General features: G+C 36.1%; 1 protein-coding gene and 1 long non-coding RNA gene across 7 annotated transcripts in view; one reads left to right on the top strand and one right to left on the bottom strand.

Annotated features, from left to right (window-relative positions):
• SKAP1 (src kinase associated phosphoprotein 1) overlaps nt 1-18,050 on the top strand; it is a 307,330-nt gene that overhangs the window by 132,034 nt on the left and 157,246 nt on the right. The window lies entirely within an intron of this gene.
• LOC129016609 (uncharacterized) lies at nt 785-17,100 on the bottom strand. Its single transcript, XR_008494907.1, has 3 exons — nt 16,952-17,100; nt 14,101-14,269; nt 785-1,283 (listed from the first exon to the last, which is right to left on the bottom strand). It is a non-coding gene; the product is annotated as an uncharacterized LOC129016609 (long non-coding RNA).

An 18,050-nucleotide genomic window follows, 5' to 3' on the forward strand; every position in this document is an offset into this window, starting at 1 on the left:
GTAACTTACCTGCACATTGCGCACCTGTACCATAAAACCTAAAGTATAATAATAATAATAATAATAATAATAAAAGAAAAAAAATATTTCCACTCCTTTTAAAGCCTTGCAGTATTGGAGATCACTGTTCTTCAATGATGGCATGATGTGGGACTTCTAAGAAAGTTTTGCAAAGTCTTCTCTTCAAAACTCTCTCGTAGGTAAAATATCAAATCCAAAAGTAGGTCTAGTTTAAGTGAGAATAAGTTGTATACTTTTCTTAAATTTGACCTTGTCTAGTCTATGACTATGTTCATTGGCAACAAAATTAGGTTCCTCTGGAGCCTTTTATTATTTTTCTTATTTTGCTCTAAGGATAGCTCAGTTGTACTTTTGGAAGGATGGGTGAAGAGAAATTAAGCAAATACAAAGGTATTTTTCTATCTCCTATTTTTAAAGACCAATTTTGCATTGTATATTAGTGTACCAGGGTCTTGGTCGTGAGCCATTTACTTCACAATGAAAATAATGGCATTTATAGATCATAATTAACTCTGAATTGTAGTCCGCCTGGAGAACTCAGCAAAGGTGTACATCGATTGGCTTGAGAGAAGGGGTTGGGGGAGCCACCTTGTGGCTGGAAGGCGACCCAGCAGCCTCCAGGACTTGCTATGTTCAAAGTAGAAAGGAATGGAGATGAGGCTAGAAACCAGAGATAAATCAGAAATATCAATCACTAAATATTTGCGGAAAGTGGTAAGGGATATAAATAGAATCTATAACTACAATAACACTGAAGCTGTAGTTGTAAATATACATTATCCTCTTTAATATGACATAGAGTAGATTGAGAACTGAGAAATTATTAAGACCCCCACACAAAAAAATTGGAAGAAAGAATGAAAACATTTAAGTTAAAATTATGTTCATTTTGTAATTCAATAAAGAAATCCCAGAGACATATTTTTAAATTTAATGTTGTTTTCTAAAGCACAGAAAAAGCCCCACAGACATCTGTTTGCATACATTGTGTGTCAGGCAACATCAGATCTGAATGGAATTTATCTAAATTTTATATGCATGGCTTGATGTAAATTGAAATAAATTGTACAGCATACTCTGTGTGGACATATTGGTTTTTCCATCGCTGCTTGAACTTTTAACCCCAGGGCCTGAGCCGGTCACACGTTGACCTGTCTGAACTCTGCTGGTAGATCCAAGGGTGGAAGGCTGACCTTGCATCCATGGCAACCATAAAGTAGGGTCCATGACTCTTCTCTCCCTTTCTCTCTCTTTTCTCCACACTCCAAACAAAACAAAACAAAACAAAACAAATTAGTATATTCTCGCACAGTCAGTCAGTGTAATCTTGGAATAGTTTTACCAAAATGCATTTTGCCCCTAACCTAAGCTCTAAGCAAAGCTTTTTCAGCTTGCTTGTCAGATGTTAATGAAACTTTGAAATGAAAGCCTTTATAAAAGTTAATGGAAAAGACCCCTTCCTGGGACACATTCAGTTTGCTTGTCTACTATTATAATAAAATATACTTCACATACTCATATATTAAGTAATGTTGCTATAGGTATGTTAGACATGCAGATGAAAATTATACTTGTCTGGGAGTTCAACATAATCCTTTGTGGGTGGATTAAAAAAATACTTACATAAGGTTTTACCGCTACCTACAAATCCATATCAGATCTAATATTTTCCAGTGTCATGGAATGATGTATCCGAAAGGAGTAATAAGCATTAGGGATTTAGAGTTAATTTCTGTATTATAGGTTGTAGTCTCCATTTTAATGAACGTACTTTTACACTTTTGGTTTAATTTAGATGATCTTTAAATTCATGTACCAAAAATTATCACTTTCACAATCTTGATGGTAGTCTAAAGGTGTTATTGATTCATTCTAAAATTGAAATTCTGTTCATAGGATGTATTTGTGGTTCTTCATTTATTAATGCAAGAAGCATCTGTTGAATACCTACTATGGTAAATAACTTCAACTAAGTACTATGGGTGATTTTTTTTAAAAAAGGTGTGTAACTGGTTATAAGGAATTACAGTTTTGTTGCAAGATAGGTTATATTATTTAGAAAGAGAAAAACTAGAGAACAATTAGACAGCAGTGACAAATGCATAATTGTTTAAAATTGTGTACCAACTGACAAGGAAATGTGGCATAATGGAGTGACCAACTGGGAGTGGATTTAATGAAGTAAGACCTCTTATGAACAAAGCCTTGAAAAAGGTGGTTGTCCAGGACCACTAAGTAGACATTCTAGGTGTCGGAGGTTTCATAGAATAAGCAAAATCTGGGGTTGTGTTGGTAATGTACAAGAGTTAATAAAGAAAAAAAATGACCAGAGAAAATGGGATATGTTATACTGGGAATGACAAGTATCTTTGAACACTCATGGACTAATCTGCCATCTTTTCAGATCCTGGGGTCTCTATACATACTTCAGTTATTTGTTTCTGAAGGTTTTGCAGCAACAAAAATTTTTAACACATTTGTCAGATTTGAGTTGTAGAGGCCTCTATTATCCTGTTTTAGAAAGAATAAAGAAAATTTTAACTTTTAGAGGCTTTATGTGTAACCTGAAAATCTCAAATGTTCCACAACTTGTCTTTGGGCAACTACAGGTAACAGGATTGATAGGAGAAGAGTCTGGTGAAACTAAAGTTTTCATTTAGCGAACCCATGAGGTAGTTTAAAAACAGCAACAAAAAAGCCACAAGAATTTTTTTTTTTTTTGGTCAGGCCATATTGAAAATAAAAAAGGCAATATAATGTAAGCAAGAATCAGGAAATTCTCCCAGTCTGCCCCTAGCAAATTCTATGAACTTGTGAAGTTACTTTATCTCTGTAGGCCAGAGGTTCTTCCTGTGTAATAATAAAAATATCTCACATTTACTGAATCCTTACTTTATAGCAGGCACTAGTGTTCTAAACACTTTCATTTAATTCTCACAACAACCCTATCAGATAAGTACTATTATTTTTCCCAGTTAACAGAACTGAAACTCAGGGAACAGGAAACTGAGGCACTCCATCTTTTCCAGGATCACTCCCAGCTAATCTAGCTTTAGACTTTATGTCCTTCAGCCACTGGACCAGAGGTCAGTAAACATTTTCTATAAAGGGCCAGATAGTAAGTATTTTAGACTTTGTGGTCCATACAGTCTCAAGAGCAGCAAATGCGCAAATATATCATAGTGTGCAAGTGGCCTTAGACAATATGTAGATGGATGATTGTGGCTGTGTTCCATTAAAACTTTTATTATAGGCCAGGTGCAGTGGCTCACACTTGTCATTCCAGCACTTTGGGAGGCCAAGGTGGGAGGATCACTTGAGTACAGGGGGTTGAGGCTGCAGTGAGCCATGATTGTACCACTGCACTCCGGCAGCCTGGTCAACAAAGTGAGACCCTGTCTCTTTAAAAGTAAACAAACAAATAACAACAACAACAACAAAAAAACTTCACACTGACACTTGAATTCCATATAATTTTCACATGTCAAGATACGATTTTTCTCCAACCATTTAGAAATATAAAAATCATTTTAAGCTTCTAAGACCTACAAAAAATGGTGTGGGTGAGATTTTGCCCAAGTCATAGTTTGACAACCCCTGCACTATACTATATTGCCTCTCAATATACAGAATAAGGAGTTGAGCCTGATGGTCTCTAGTTCATTACTACTATTAAAGAAAAAAAATTTTCCCAGTCAGAGTGGATTTTATTAAAAAGACAAAAGACAACAGATATTGGTGAGATTGCAGAGTAAAGGGAACTCTTTTTTTTAAAGAAATTTTTTAATTCAATGACTTCCCAGCTCCAATGGTAGGGTTACTACTTTGAATTTAATACTATGTAATTAAAGAATTGAAACCTGCCTTGGAAAACAAGACTTCCTGTAACTTGTCTTTGGAAAACAAATACTACATCTAAAGTATCTCAGAAAGATGAATAATTACTTCTGTTTAGTTGATATTTTGAGAAAGATGTTTCATTATATCCTTTAAAAAGCCACTTTATGTTAATGGCTGTTCCTATCAGGTTGTGTTCCTCACATTTAGTCTGAGTCTCTCGTGATGCAGCAGAAGCCCATTAGCTCTAATTTTTAGAAGTGGAGATGAGCTTGTCTCTGTCTTCTACACAATTCTACACTACCTTCTATAACTTCTACATCACCTCCTGCAGCTGAAGATAATTTCCCATCATTCTCCCACACTTTTATTCTGCTTATCTACATTGCTTTCTGTTCTTCCAGCTATTATTGTAACTTTCAAAGGAATCTACTCCAAAATGTCTTTATCCTCTTGTATGATAGAACCAGGAATTAGACAGGTTAGAGACTTCCTTTCCTTATCTGTATTTAAAAGTTGGATTTTCCAAAAATGCATATACAAAAATGTCTATAAGTGTCATTATTACATAAAATAAGTGTTTTTTATAGAGGTCCATATGCTTAATTTATAGTTACTTTAGTTATATAATACTTTGATATTACATTAGATGTAGCAAATCATCTCTTCTTTTAAAATCAAGTAATATAGCTGATTGTGAATTTAAAACTCTTTCACTTTTTCTTTTAGCTTTAAAACTCACGGCCATTCCCAAGTTTACTTCTGCTTCCTTAGTGTCTATTGAGGTGATGTGATAAAAACAAAATATAAAATCTCACACATATTATGATGTTTCTGTGTATAATCCCCAGTTATAACCTTAGCATTTATACTCCTGAATAGTCTAGTGAGTTGTATGCCTTAGGGTTTCCCAAACATTCACAATTTATTTCATAGATAGCAAGAAAATATCCCCTTATTATCTAGCAACCTTCTACGTGTCCTAGATATGATAAATTCAGAGGACTGTATTTCATCTTGGAAATACCCATTGGAGTCAAATTTTTGAAGGTTTTTCCCCAAGCCTGTGTATTCTACAGATATTTTGTCAGAAAACTAATATTTTGCACATATATAGTTTTCTGACATAAGATGGTTCTATAGCCACAAAAATTGAGGAGCCTGAAGGAAAGCAGTCCCTTTAAAGTCTGCCGCCTCTATGTGTGTTCAATATGGTCTTAGCATACTCACTCAACGACTTTGGTCATAGAGCTGTAGTGAGACCAGATGAATAAAGTGCTTCTTAAGAGTAAAATGCTCATCTATTTATATTTCCAAGACTACTGAGTAGTATTTGATGAATTGCATAGGCATTAAGGTAAAAGACTATTCACAGTTTATTTGAAGTGGTTGAGATGAGAAATGATTTGAACTAGAATATCTAGGGATAGAGAGCCTTCAAAAGAGAAAACCATACTGTGACCAGCAGACCCCCTTCCCCACCACAGTATCACAGGACAGTGGCCTTGGAATGCTCATCACCTGGTAATGTCTTAGCGTAACCAGAAAGCAAATTTAAAGCTGCTTGTGAAGTAAGACTCTCCAATATTTCTTTAGCAAGTTTGCTGCCTTTAAAGACCTTTATTTTGAGAACAATCTATTCAGTGACTAAGCTAGTCAATATGTTTTTGTCTTGTTTTTTCACTTTGTACTTGTTTATATATTATTTTTGTAGCGTTTCATTGACCTTTAAAAACTTAAATTTCAACTTTTAAATTTGAGCAATTCTATATTTTAAGATAAAGTTTAAAATATATAATTGCCCAAAACACAGCTCACTCTTTTAAAATTATTATTCACTGTGATTTGACTTCTTCAAATCACTACCAGTCTTATATGGAAATTCTGTGTTTACAAATCTCTATCCCTCACTGGACTCTGGCTTTTTGCAGCCCTAGCACAATGCCTGTCACCAGGTAAGCACTCCCAGAGTGTTTGTTGACCTAAACTGTTGAACCGAATAGTGACAAAGAGGATGGATTTTAACTGAGCATTAGAATGCACCACAGAAACTCATGGATTCTTTGTATTTTTGGTGGTTAGGCCCATTCTAAAGGAATGCTACAAGTAAACAACTATAGTAAGCCAGTATTGACTTCCTTGGGCATTTCATGTTGCTTGCAATAAGGTGGACAGCAAGGTAGGGTGGAGAATTGGCGGAGTTACTTCAGCATGTACACATGTGAAAGAAGTTGAGTGGCACTTCAGCTGCTCCTCACCACTCTTAAAGGTTTTCCATGAAATGGAGGGGAGAAGGAAACTTCACTTCCTGTTAGTGAAATTCCGTAGCAATATAAGACACCCAAGAGCAACATAGTAGTACAAAAGTCCCTACATCTCATTGATTATCTTTAAGTGTTTGGATTTGAAGTAAGAATATGTGTTCTTCTACCCTCTGCAGAAAAAAAAAAATCGTATTTATTAAAGATGTCCTATCAATATATTATTATAGTAGTGATTGGCTCAATTCCTGGATATTGTTTAGTATATATCATATCAGCCACCTGAAGCACTTTCTGGGAAAATGCTCAAGAAATATAGGCTATCAAATAATATAAAAAGTGGTTTATGTTTGGGTCAGTGGGAGACTCACTTGATAAGTTTGGCTAATTAGCATGTTTTGAATTCATTTTTAAGTTGTTGATCACTACCATTGATCATTATGATATGCTATTTTACATTGGATTATTTATTGTTGGTTTCCTATAATCTCAACAGAAAATCAAAATAACGTAGTCTTCATTATACTTTTTGATAAACGATAATTTTTTAAAAATTTTGTTGTGTACAACTGAGGATGAGATGTTTCCTATTTCTGTAAGCTCATTAAAGAAAGCTATGTGCCCTGATGCCAGTTGTAGCATTGAGACTACTGCAAGGTTCCTAACATGGTGGAAGAAAATCAGGAGACAGGGGACCATAAGGAAGGTCTAAGAAATGTAGATTCAGACCGGGTGCGGTGGCTCACGCCTGTAATCCCAGCACTTTGGGAGGCCAAGGTGGGTGGATCCGCTGAGGTCAGGAGTTCAAGACCAGCCTGGCCAATGTGGTGAAACCCCATGTCTACTAAAAATGCAAAAATTAGCTGGGCATGGTAGTGGGTGCCTGTAATCCCAGCTACTCGGGAGGCTGAAGTAGAAGAATTGCTTGAACCCAGGAGACGGAGGTTGCAGTGAGCTGAGATCGCACCACTGCACTCCAGCCTGGGTGACAGAGCGAGACTCCATCTCAAAAAAAAAAAAAAAAGAAAGAAAGAAATCTAGATTCAATTCAAATACTCATGGAGTCTCTACCATGTGCAATGCATAATGCTAGGTGCTGAAGGAATATAAAGATAAGTAATTGGGAATCTCCCTGCAAATTTATAATTTATTGGATATTGGGCTGATGGGAAAGGTTGGTGGGAATAGAGAGGAAACAAAACAAGAAGATCTTTGCTCATCTTCCAAGGAGCAGTTTCAGTAGTCTACTAAAAACAAGTCTAGTTATTAGTGATCTTAGAGTGAGTGAGTACTCAGAAACTAGAGGCCGTGGGTATATGTTACCTAAAAAAAGTTGTTTGGTTGAAAAGAATGAAAGGGATAAATGGTAGGAGGAGAGAGGAGCTTTTTTGGTTATTTTGTTTTAGTTTTAGGAGAGGGGAGATTTGAGCTGGTTTTCCAGCATATGAAAAAGAACCAGTCTAAAAGAAAAGATAATGGATAGAATCAGGTCCTGGAAAGGTAGAAATGGGTCAGTCAATACTATACAAGAATCAGTCCTGGCTAACAGGCAGGGGACTCGTTCCTTAGAGAAAGGAGTTAAAGGATAGAAGAGAATGAAGATATGGAGATATTTTTACTTGAAGGGAGGAGAAGGCAAAGCCATTTACTAAGAGTAAAAAGCCATGGAGCAGGGACTGGCCTAGGGCCTAGGGAGACTGGAGAGTGGAAGTTTAAGGCAGCCATTAAAGAGATGTGATAGGATTAAGAGAAAACACATTATTGTTAAGCAGTAATTTATATATACAGTGAGAACCATCTCAATCTATTCAACAAACATTGATCATTAAATGGAGAATTCATGGAGGAGCAAAATGCTAAAAGATTCTGATCCATTTCGTTTTTAGGCTCACCCCTCATCACTCTCTCTTGGTATAATATGTGGTTAATAAATATAATATAGCCTCCAGGCCATGGAAAATCACATACAATCTCACACTGAGCTGTCTATCCCTTTGACACCAGGACCCAGTCCTGAAGAAGTATCACATTCACAGAAGCACAACAAAAGTAGGAATTTCTGTCCTCAAAAATACCTGTAGCCCATTTTACAAAGCAACTTTCTCCTCCTTTTTCAAAATCCCCACAACTCCCTGGAACCTCTCACTCTCCTGTCCCAGAACTCTCTCACAGTCCCATGCCATTCTGCCCTGTCTTTCTTAATCCTTGAAGATATGGGGTGGAGACTGCTTCTTCGCTCCCTGTCTTCTACTGTCAACCTAAGTATCTTATTCTCCACATTCTCCCCATACTGCATCACAAGGCCAAAACACCTGACTGAGAATGGCAGAGCCCTCCTTGGATGAGGGTGAGCCTGGGAAGGACCTGAACTAGTGAAGCCAGAAACTCTTGAGCACACAGGGGAAATAATAAGCTAGGAACACTCATAGTTAAAAACTGTTTTCTCATAACGCTGCAGCTTCATGACCTACACTTATTTTGAAGAGGATTTGAAACCATGACCTGAAATACTGAACCTACCTTTCATCTTACCTCCTACATGTGAAACTCATGCCCCAAACCCCAGCCTCACAGGATTATTCATCATCATTCCCCAAACCCAACCCTGTGCCTTCCACCTGGAGTGCCTTTCCCATCCTCCCATCCACCCACTCATCCTTCAAGGCCATGCTCAAACTCCCTCTGCTCTAGGTGGCTTCCTAGTTGCCCCAAGTTGGACTCAACCCCTTCCAGTCTTGCATTTTACTTGATCAGTTATCATAGCTGTTGCCTACCACCATTTACCTGCATTGTATTATATACATTGGTGTCTCCAAAGGATTGTGGGCTGTCAGCACGTATTAGACATTCAATAAATGCTTGTCAAATTGATCCCCTAAAATGTGATTGTATGATCCAGATTTTCAAATCACACACACACACATACATATATATTCTGTCATATCCTAAAGAACTTTCAAAGAACCTTGAGATAATAGCAGTCTCCTGTTCTATACTGTGTCTTAGTGTGCCGCAGAGTGACAGCCTCCCCCTCTTCCCCCTTCAATGATATCTGGAGGTTTTCCTCCCTTAGACACCAGAAATACTGAAGGATGGAAAACACTATACCAGACAGATCCAAGATAAATGTTTACTTCCTTCAGTAGTCTAGCTTATGAGTATAAAGCCAAATGCTTGACAGTACATTGACACCACAAAGACAAACGAAATAGACAGGAACTTTAGAAAAGGTAAAGGAGGCAGCCAATAAGGGCATGCTCCATTGTGTATGTTACAACTCAGGGAAGAGAAGATGGCAGCAAAACCAAATCTACATAAGAGTTTATATCCCTTTCACTACTGAAATATGGTTTATGCTGAAATGCCAACAATCTGTGATCACCCACATGAAATGAAAATGCTCATATTATATGGTGCTTTTCATCTAGAGAATCCCAAGGTGCTTTATAAATTATAAATATGAATGTTCCTTATGCAATGTCCCTGATATTCTCCATACACAAAATCCAGTTTCTGATGGCCAAAATCTCCGCCACGCCTGCCATACCACTGAATATTAAACATTTTTATCAGATCACAATTTTTTATCTTTACAAAAATCCACTGTATTAAAAGGTCTACAGTTTACACTATTTGTCTTCTAACATATGCTGCATCCCTCCTACCCACTTCCCTTCCCCCACTAACATGGAAAGTGAATTCAATTAGATTTAAGACAAAGAGTAATTGCACTGGAAAATAGAAAAAATATCTCATCCCATAGTGATTAAGCTCTTTACCTTATACAAGGAGTTTAACTCTTTCATGAAAACAGGATCTCATGAAATAAATGAATACAGGGATTTGCTAAATCAAAATATAGTGTCTTGAAGCAAATTACGTAGTCATCAGGGAGCTTTTTGCTCCAAGGGAATAGTGTACTACGCAGTGTAAGATGCATAAGAAATATAAAATAAAGTCTAAAACAGTTAAGAGTTTTTAATTTTTGTGTTTTAACTATTCTTATTTTATAGTCAGTATCTCAAAATCTGAAATTTATTCTAAACTCTTGGATTCCTGAAAGTGAATTCAATCATCTACTTTTCTAGAATTAGGAATCCAGGGTAACCCCTTCCACATAGTCAATCAGAATCAGTCCAAGGAGAGCCTGAGTTATCCATGCTACCAAAACTGCTTTGCCCGCAGCTTCTGACTAGTTATTTGTTGACACTCACTCTGACTTATGCAGAAAGATAATAAAATACTCTAACGTGACAGGTTCTTTATAGAAGTTGGGAAACTTTAGATGACCAATAGCTAAGGATGACATAAAGAACTGTCATTTCCAATAAATATTTAAGGTGGGGAAGATGGTGTCAACTGCAAGGGAAACTTTTAAAAGGTAAACGCTGGAACATCTGGAAAGAGTCTGGAATCAAGAGGCAGGTCAAATGTGCAGGTATAGGCTGCAGTCAGCCCTGTGGGAGTGGCTGCTCAAGGTTGGAGTGCAGCAAACAGAAGAGATCTTTCTGAAAACAGGAAATAGGTTCAGGTGCCTTAAACTAAGAAATCTCCCTTCTTGGACCTTTTCCCGCTTATATTATTCAGGCATTTCATACCTATCAGAGTGGTTTGGCTTAAGTAAGACTACGACTGCCAAAATTTCTGAAGCTAGCCCTGTTTTTATACCTTCAATGGTCCTTTGTAATGGTAAAGTTATATAGGTCCATTCCCTTGTAGGCCCTTTTGTTCTTTTTAATAACCAATAAAATAAGAACCACACATTTTTATGTCACATTTACAAAAACTCTAGCAGCTCAAGGCACTGGCTTGGTTTTGACTTTAGTTTCTCATGGCAGCATGGCTTTTTTTCTTTTGAATCATGCCTGAACTGAACCATATATATTTTTAATCATTGATGAGACTCTACTTTTAATTGGTTAATACCCTAAAAGGGTGGTAGGTCTGATTTAAAAGGTAAAGCAAGAGAATAAAAGTTAACACTTGTTTTAGAAGTTTTGTACTACCTGTCTCACCATATGATCTTGTTTTGCCCCATTCCTAAGAATGATAATATCTGTAACTATTTATAAGGTTATAAGGTCATTTATATTGTTCTTCAAGATCTGCTGGTGAAAGGCACTATATAAATAAATCTCAATGTTAGTAAATGTATATATTTACCCGTATCTACAAAACCTGTTGTACACAGGACTGATTCATTTATTTATATGTACTTAGTTTGCTACTTTTAGCAAAATTTGTGTCATGATAAATAGTTTAAAATAATTATACATGTTAACCAGGGATTAGAGAGACTGATTTATAGACTTAGAGTAGGTGAAAGAGTAAAATAAAACCACCATCTGTTTAGGTCATGGAATCAAGTAAGTTTAGAAGTTCTGAAGTGAAATGTTTTTAGTCAGTCAACAACAGGGTAAGGCCTACCAAAAGGAGTGTCTATAAGGAAGTAACACAAGGATTTTTTTTAAATCTAGAAATACGTGAGTTAAGAAAATTAATGTCTAACTCCTTAGACAGAGAACGCTCCTTTCAAGTTTGATAAAGGTCATTTTCAGGACACTCTAAGAGAGGTTATAGTTCAACTTCCACCAGCAGGCCTTCAGAAAAGGAAAAATGGCTTCAGTTTCTGAAGCTGTTGTGCTTTTTCTTTCCTAATTAAAGATGATAAAATGCAAATGATTACCTGTATTCTGAATATTTTATAACAATATTTTCTATTTTTCTCTGAAAAAATGAGGAAGTTATCACTTTTTCCCAAGACTGGAATGGAGAGAATACCAGCCAACCACGATACAGTGAATGTGTGCCAGTGTCTACTCCCAGCTGCTCACGTAAATCTTTCCTCACAGCAGGATTTGAACAAAAACTTACCACTTAATTGAATAGCTCAAATGCTACTGAGTAGGAAATTTTAGTTAGACCAGAATATTTGCAAACTTAAAGTAGATATATGTATTCTGGCAGCATATATGGTATTTTGAAACATCAAAACAATTTTAAAGAAATCTATGCTCTTATGCCAGTCGTGGGTATTACTTATTTTAGGACTTTGAAAGTATTTCTTTTATACTATAGCTGTTTTTTTAAACAACAACAACCACCTTGCTTCATTTTCCTTTTTATTTTTTAGCTGTTTGCAACCTATTTTCCAATAGTGAGAAACAATGCAATTAATTTTCTCCAGCGCAATCATGCATAGATTTAATAAGCATCCGAAGGTAGGATCCATCTGTAAAGTATGCGTTGCATGCTAAATTACTTCTCTTCTGTGGTTTTTTTTTCTTTCCAAACCTTAATTAATTGAAGAAAAAAATGTTTATTAAAGTGGGAACAGGCTGGGCTCTGGCTCTCCATCTCTGGTTCAAAAGTTCATACAATTCCCTGAAGGCTCATCTGAATGTGTGTGTCTCCCTCTCACAATCTTTCTTTCTCTGTCTCTATAGTAGGGATAAATGCCTAGAAAAGGTGTATTGTTTTGTTCTCAGGATCAATTTTAATAATCTTGAGTAAACTTAGTTTTTCTATGTGCAGATTTGCATATATCGTATGTGTATATGCATATGATATGTTTTGCATATATGTTTACATAAATAGTATATACACATAAACACATAAATGTGTTATGTACTCATTTTCCTAATGCTTAGAATTTTAAAAAATTGGTATATCACTCTCGGTGATATCTTTAAACAGGATGTAGATGGAGACCAGGAAGTATAATTCTACAGGTGGATCTCAGACAGAAAATTAAAGGAATCATGTACGAAAAGAAGCTAGATCCTTATGGATAAATTTGGGCCAGACACAAAAATATTAAATATATCCAAATAGAGTAATGTTTACCCATAAACAGAGAAAATGGAAAAAAAAAAAGAGGAAGTGACTCACTGCTATGAGAGGCTTTGGAAACTGAAGACATTTCCTGATCTGCAGCAAGCTTTATGTGACCTAGGTGAAAAACGGCAAGCTTATTGTAAAAGAAAAAAAGGATCTTTAAAGATGGACTCAGAATTTTTTGAATCCTTTCAATTGCTTGCCTAGGATGTCATGACCTTCCTTTTCTTTTTTCAAAGTATGACTTTTTTCTCCTTATCATATGCTACAATTTTTAGGTCCCTGCTTAAAAAAGAAAGGAAATACAAGTTGTAGTTTGTGTTCAAATTACTAGTTTCTCTTTTTAGTTTAAAGTACAATAAGTCTTCTTCCTTAACACAAGTAAGGTTTGCACTGTCACTTCCCAATTTAGACGTCTATGGAATCAGAAAGCAGTGCTGAACTTGACTGTGATCTTGCCCGATTGAAGTCAACTTCCTTTGCCCAGTTGCTTCGTGCAAAACATAGTGATCATATAAGAGTCTAGCAGAGGGCTTTCTACAGGTTGTTTCATTCTCTGTTTTAGACTTTCGTGCCTAAAACTACTGGTCTGGTAGTCATTTAAATTTTTACAAATAGCCATTTAAGTTGGGAAAAAATAAGCAGTACCAACAGCTATTTTACTTTGGCATAGATGCAGCCTTTGTCATGCTGGCTCTTTTTGTCACATACATGTACCATCATATACCCTTGCCATGTGTCAGATGAGCCATGGGGACATTCCTGGAAAGAATTTTAAGGAATCAACATTCCGTATTTTCCTCTCACAGTAACTGTTGCTACTATATATTGACATGTCCAGATTTAGGCCACTTTTGAAAACTTGTGAGTCAAATCACATGGAGGTGATGCTGAAGTATCATCACCAAGTAACAGGTATAATTGATGTCTTGGGAACTTGAAGACTATACTATGTAGGTCATGTACTATGTAGGGCATCTATTTATGTGTATCACATGTCATAATTTCCCCACACCCAAATTTCTGTGACTTTTGGAGGAATCTTGATAATTGCTTTCTACACAGATTTTGGTTTAGACTTCTGTGAAAACCCTGAATTGAATAGCTGTGGGTTTCACAAATTACATGCATGTAAACAACATACCTTTGAAAGGAGGATGTGTGGACCCTTTCTCCTATATGCTTATGTCTCTGTTGTCGTAGATTGGCGTCCTCTGTGAGCTATTCAGTAACATTTCAGAACCATTTTGCTGGGCAGAAAACCCGCAGTTGTGTTTCTTTAGCTGACACTGTGGCACTTGCACTCGAAATTGCTAGTTAGAAAAAAAAATTGTTGAGGCCGGTGGCTGTAATCAGCATTGTTGCTGTCTGTTTCCTCAGACTAATAGCAGAGAGATCTGAGTCTGAGAGTTCAAACAGAGGTTATCTTTCCCAGGTAGCATCTCGTCCAACGAGAATTTGATTTTTTTCTATAGGACTTTACTCCATTAGATTAATGAAATTTCAATGAGAGCCTGGCGCCCCCTGAAGCTTTGTTAAGAAAACAAATGGTGATTCTGTAGGTGTGACAGCTTGCTTGGAGAGTTACCAGAAGGTGAATACATCCCCACAATCCAGGCAGCCTGGAACACATTGATCTCTATTTAAAGCACCAATCGGATTTTTGTTAATTATAAATGATTGATCTGCAGTTTTTTCCTCTCTCTCCTCTTATACGTGTGGTTCCCCCTCCTTCCCGCACTTCTAACTTCTTTGCGTGCTGAGCGCAGAGCTTTTTGTTTAAAGGAACAATCATAGAGAGCAAATTATAGCAATACCCAGCAGCAATGCTGCTGTGAATGTCATTGTCAGAGCGTTCACTGTTCATCCGACAGAGGTGAGCCCTGAAGTAGATTTCAGTCTGACTCTATGTTCCCTCTTTACTTAGCTTATTCCTAATATAAGGGATGATTTTAACAAAAAGAAAACCATAGAATCACTAGACTCGTATCATAGATGCTATCATTATTACGTTTTAAAAGCTGACTTGTACACCAGTTCCACAATGCTAACTCAGAACCTTGTATGTACCAGGATATGATTTGTGACCAAGCAAGCCCGTGTGGGACAACTAGGGAAATATCTAAGGGATATCCAAGGAATATCTTAAGTAAACTAAGGGAATATCTCTGACCTTAAATCTCAATTTATAGGCATTTAGGTGATTAATACACCTTTTATCATCTCTGTGGAGTAGTTTTTAAATAATGTTTAGAAGGCTTACTGAATTCAAAAACAGACACATGTATTATTCTTGATAATTGCTCACCACACATAGTTCTGAAGACCACAGAAGAACATTCCAAGCTTCTTTGTGGATCTATTTTAGTGAAAGTATCTGAGCTTTAAATGTATTTATTTATTGAATACAAAAGCACGTAATTCCTTCTAGTTATTTATAACATATACAATACATAAAGAAGTTAATTTACACAGCTCTTGGAAAACATATTTGTAAAAATTACAGCTTAAGGATTACAGATATTAATATATTATATTGAAAACTACATAGTTTTCACAATCTAACTCAAATGTAGATTTTTTATGAATGTGGCTTTCTTAGGTTTGAGCCTTTAGTTAAGTTTTACGACATATATTTTCAAGTTAGAAAAATGAACTTGCCCCAGTGTGCTTTTTTAAAAATTGTCTAAATAATCCACAAGAGATTGTTCTAGACCAAGAATCCTACAGTAGTTTATAGTTTGCAGTGACACTCCTCTTCAAAATCCTTTAGATTTGAAAAAGTGTTACCTCATTTATTTGCATGTTCTGAAACTTTGCTTAACTTCCTTATGAGTTGCAGTATCAGTAATTGTGTATGATAAATTCAACAGCATAAGAGTAATTCTGCCTTTAAAGCAGCAGCATGAAATGGTCAAGACCTGCAGTATAACTTACCATATCTCCCCACGCCCAAAATTCAGTGACTTTCTGAAGAAGCTTGCTATTGCTTTATGAACAGGTTCAAAGTCTATAATACTCATCTAAATATGAGAGGTGTTCTGACAGAACTTCCCCATAAGGTAATTATTTAATGATCTTGTAAATACTGTTGGGAAGACTAGATTTAAAGTATAATTTTGTGATGTAGTATTTTTTCTTGGTATCTTAAAATATGTATTTTTTCTTTTTATTGTTGCTTATTGTGTTTATCTCATTTTAAATTAGCAAAAGTCATGAAGGCATATTTATAAATAATTTTAACTATGACTTTTAAGATCAGATTTTGAATCAGCCAGAAAAAAAGCAATGTGTTTTTGTTTTTTTGGTTTTTTTTTACAAATGTTAGCACATCAGAATAGTTGTTAACATCAATGACTAAATGATTGACCAATGACAACATTAAGAAATGAGTGATCATGGCAAATTCACGAAGTTATTTTCATGAAATGCTTCCAGAGGGCTGATTTTAAAATGTTTTAATTTTATCCCTGTTGGAAGTTTTAGTTTTTCTTTTCTTTCTTTCTTTTTTTTTTTTTTTTGAATAGGCTAAACTAATGATTTTCATTAGTGTATTTGTAATTTATGTGATTTTAGTAGGTTATACCAAGGTTAAATAATTTAAAGAAATAAACCCTTATCTGATATAAGATAGCTAATGAAGTATATTAGATACTTGCCCTATTGCTGTATGAAATGGATCTCCAAAGCTAACAACAGCTTTCTGCGGGAACACAAATCTCTATATAAATATCCAAATGTAGCAAGATGTTGCAAATTTTTAAAGATATGCCATAAAAATAGATTAACGCTAGTATGCCGTCCTGTCCAACTGAATTACAAAGGGATATCATGGGATTGCCAGTGACATTCACATAAATAAAAAATCAATTCTTAATGATGAGGCAGACTTGTTTTAGCGCATTACCCAGGTTAAATGAGAGCACACAAAGACATCAACTCCTATAAGACTAGTGGAATCATTGTATATTAATATGATTTAGAGAGCTACACACCTCGATGGAATAATTGTTATTATATCTATAGAGCCAGATGGCACTTGGTGTAAACAGCCATTGAGCACCTCAAACACAAGTGCGGCAGGTGATCTTTAAGATGTTCTTGCATCCTGCTCACTCATCTTATCATTGGAATCTGCGTTACTGTTTGCAGAATGATTTGATTGCCAGTATGCAAATTTTTCAGAATGGTGCTATTGTTCAATAGGAATCTAAGAATACAGAATGTCCTCAGCAAGAGAATAGATGAAGCAGAATAGATGAGGCAGCTGTCTGGATTTGTGTGGGTTAGCACTGAATTTTTTACAAGAGAACAGAGAGAGTAATTTTTTTTCCAGCACCAGTGGCCCCCAAATTCAGAAATTTTAAAAATTAACTCTCAAATTTTCAGTTAAGTGGGCTTTAGTAATTACTATTTTCAAAGTAACCCCATGAAGGTGGTCAACGGTATAAAAATTTGTGCTTGCAAAGTTAGAGAAATGCAAGTTCTGAGCAAAAGTTTATGATTTTGTTTTTGTTTTTGTTTAAGACAGGGTCTACTCTGTCACCCAGGCTAGAATGCAATGGTGCCATCATAACTCTTTGCAGCCTCAAACCCCTCCTGCCTCAGCCTCCTGAGTAGCTGGGATTACAGGCGCATGCCACCACACCCAGCTAATTTTTTTGTCTTTTGAAACAGTCTCACCATGTTGCCCAGGCTGGTCTCAAACTCCTGGCCTCAAGTGATCCTCCTGCCTTTGCCTCCCAAAGTGTTGAGATTACAGGTGTGAGTCACCACACCAGGCCAGAAGTGTCTTTAATTTTTTGTAAAATATTTTTCTTTTCTTTGAATATTTAAAATTGACTTCTGCTAACCCTAATTATCCAGTTAAAGAAATCTTATTCATTTATTCAACAGATATTTACTGGGCACCTACTATGTGCCAGGTACTGTTCTAGGCACTGGAGATATGTCAGTGGAAAACCCTGCCCTCACATAGTTTGCATTCCTCAGGGGGGCAATAAATGAAATGACATGATGTAACGTAAACTATGTGAGAAATAAAATAGGGAGACAGAGTGTGCTAAGATACAGTGTAAAGCTTAAGATTTGCCT

This window comes from Pongo pygmaeus, chromosome 19 (genome assembly GCF_028885625.2).
Source record: "Pongo pygmaeus isolate AG05252 chromosome 19, NHGRI_mPonPyg2-v2.0_pri, whole genome shotgun sequence".
NCBI classification, from domain to species: domain Eukaryota; kingdom Metazoa; phylum Chordata; class Mammalia; order Primates; family Hominidae; genus Pongo; species Pongo pygmaeus.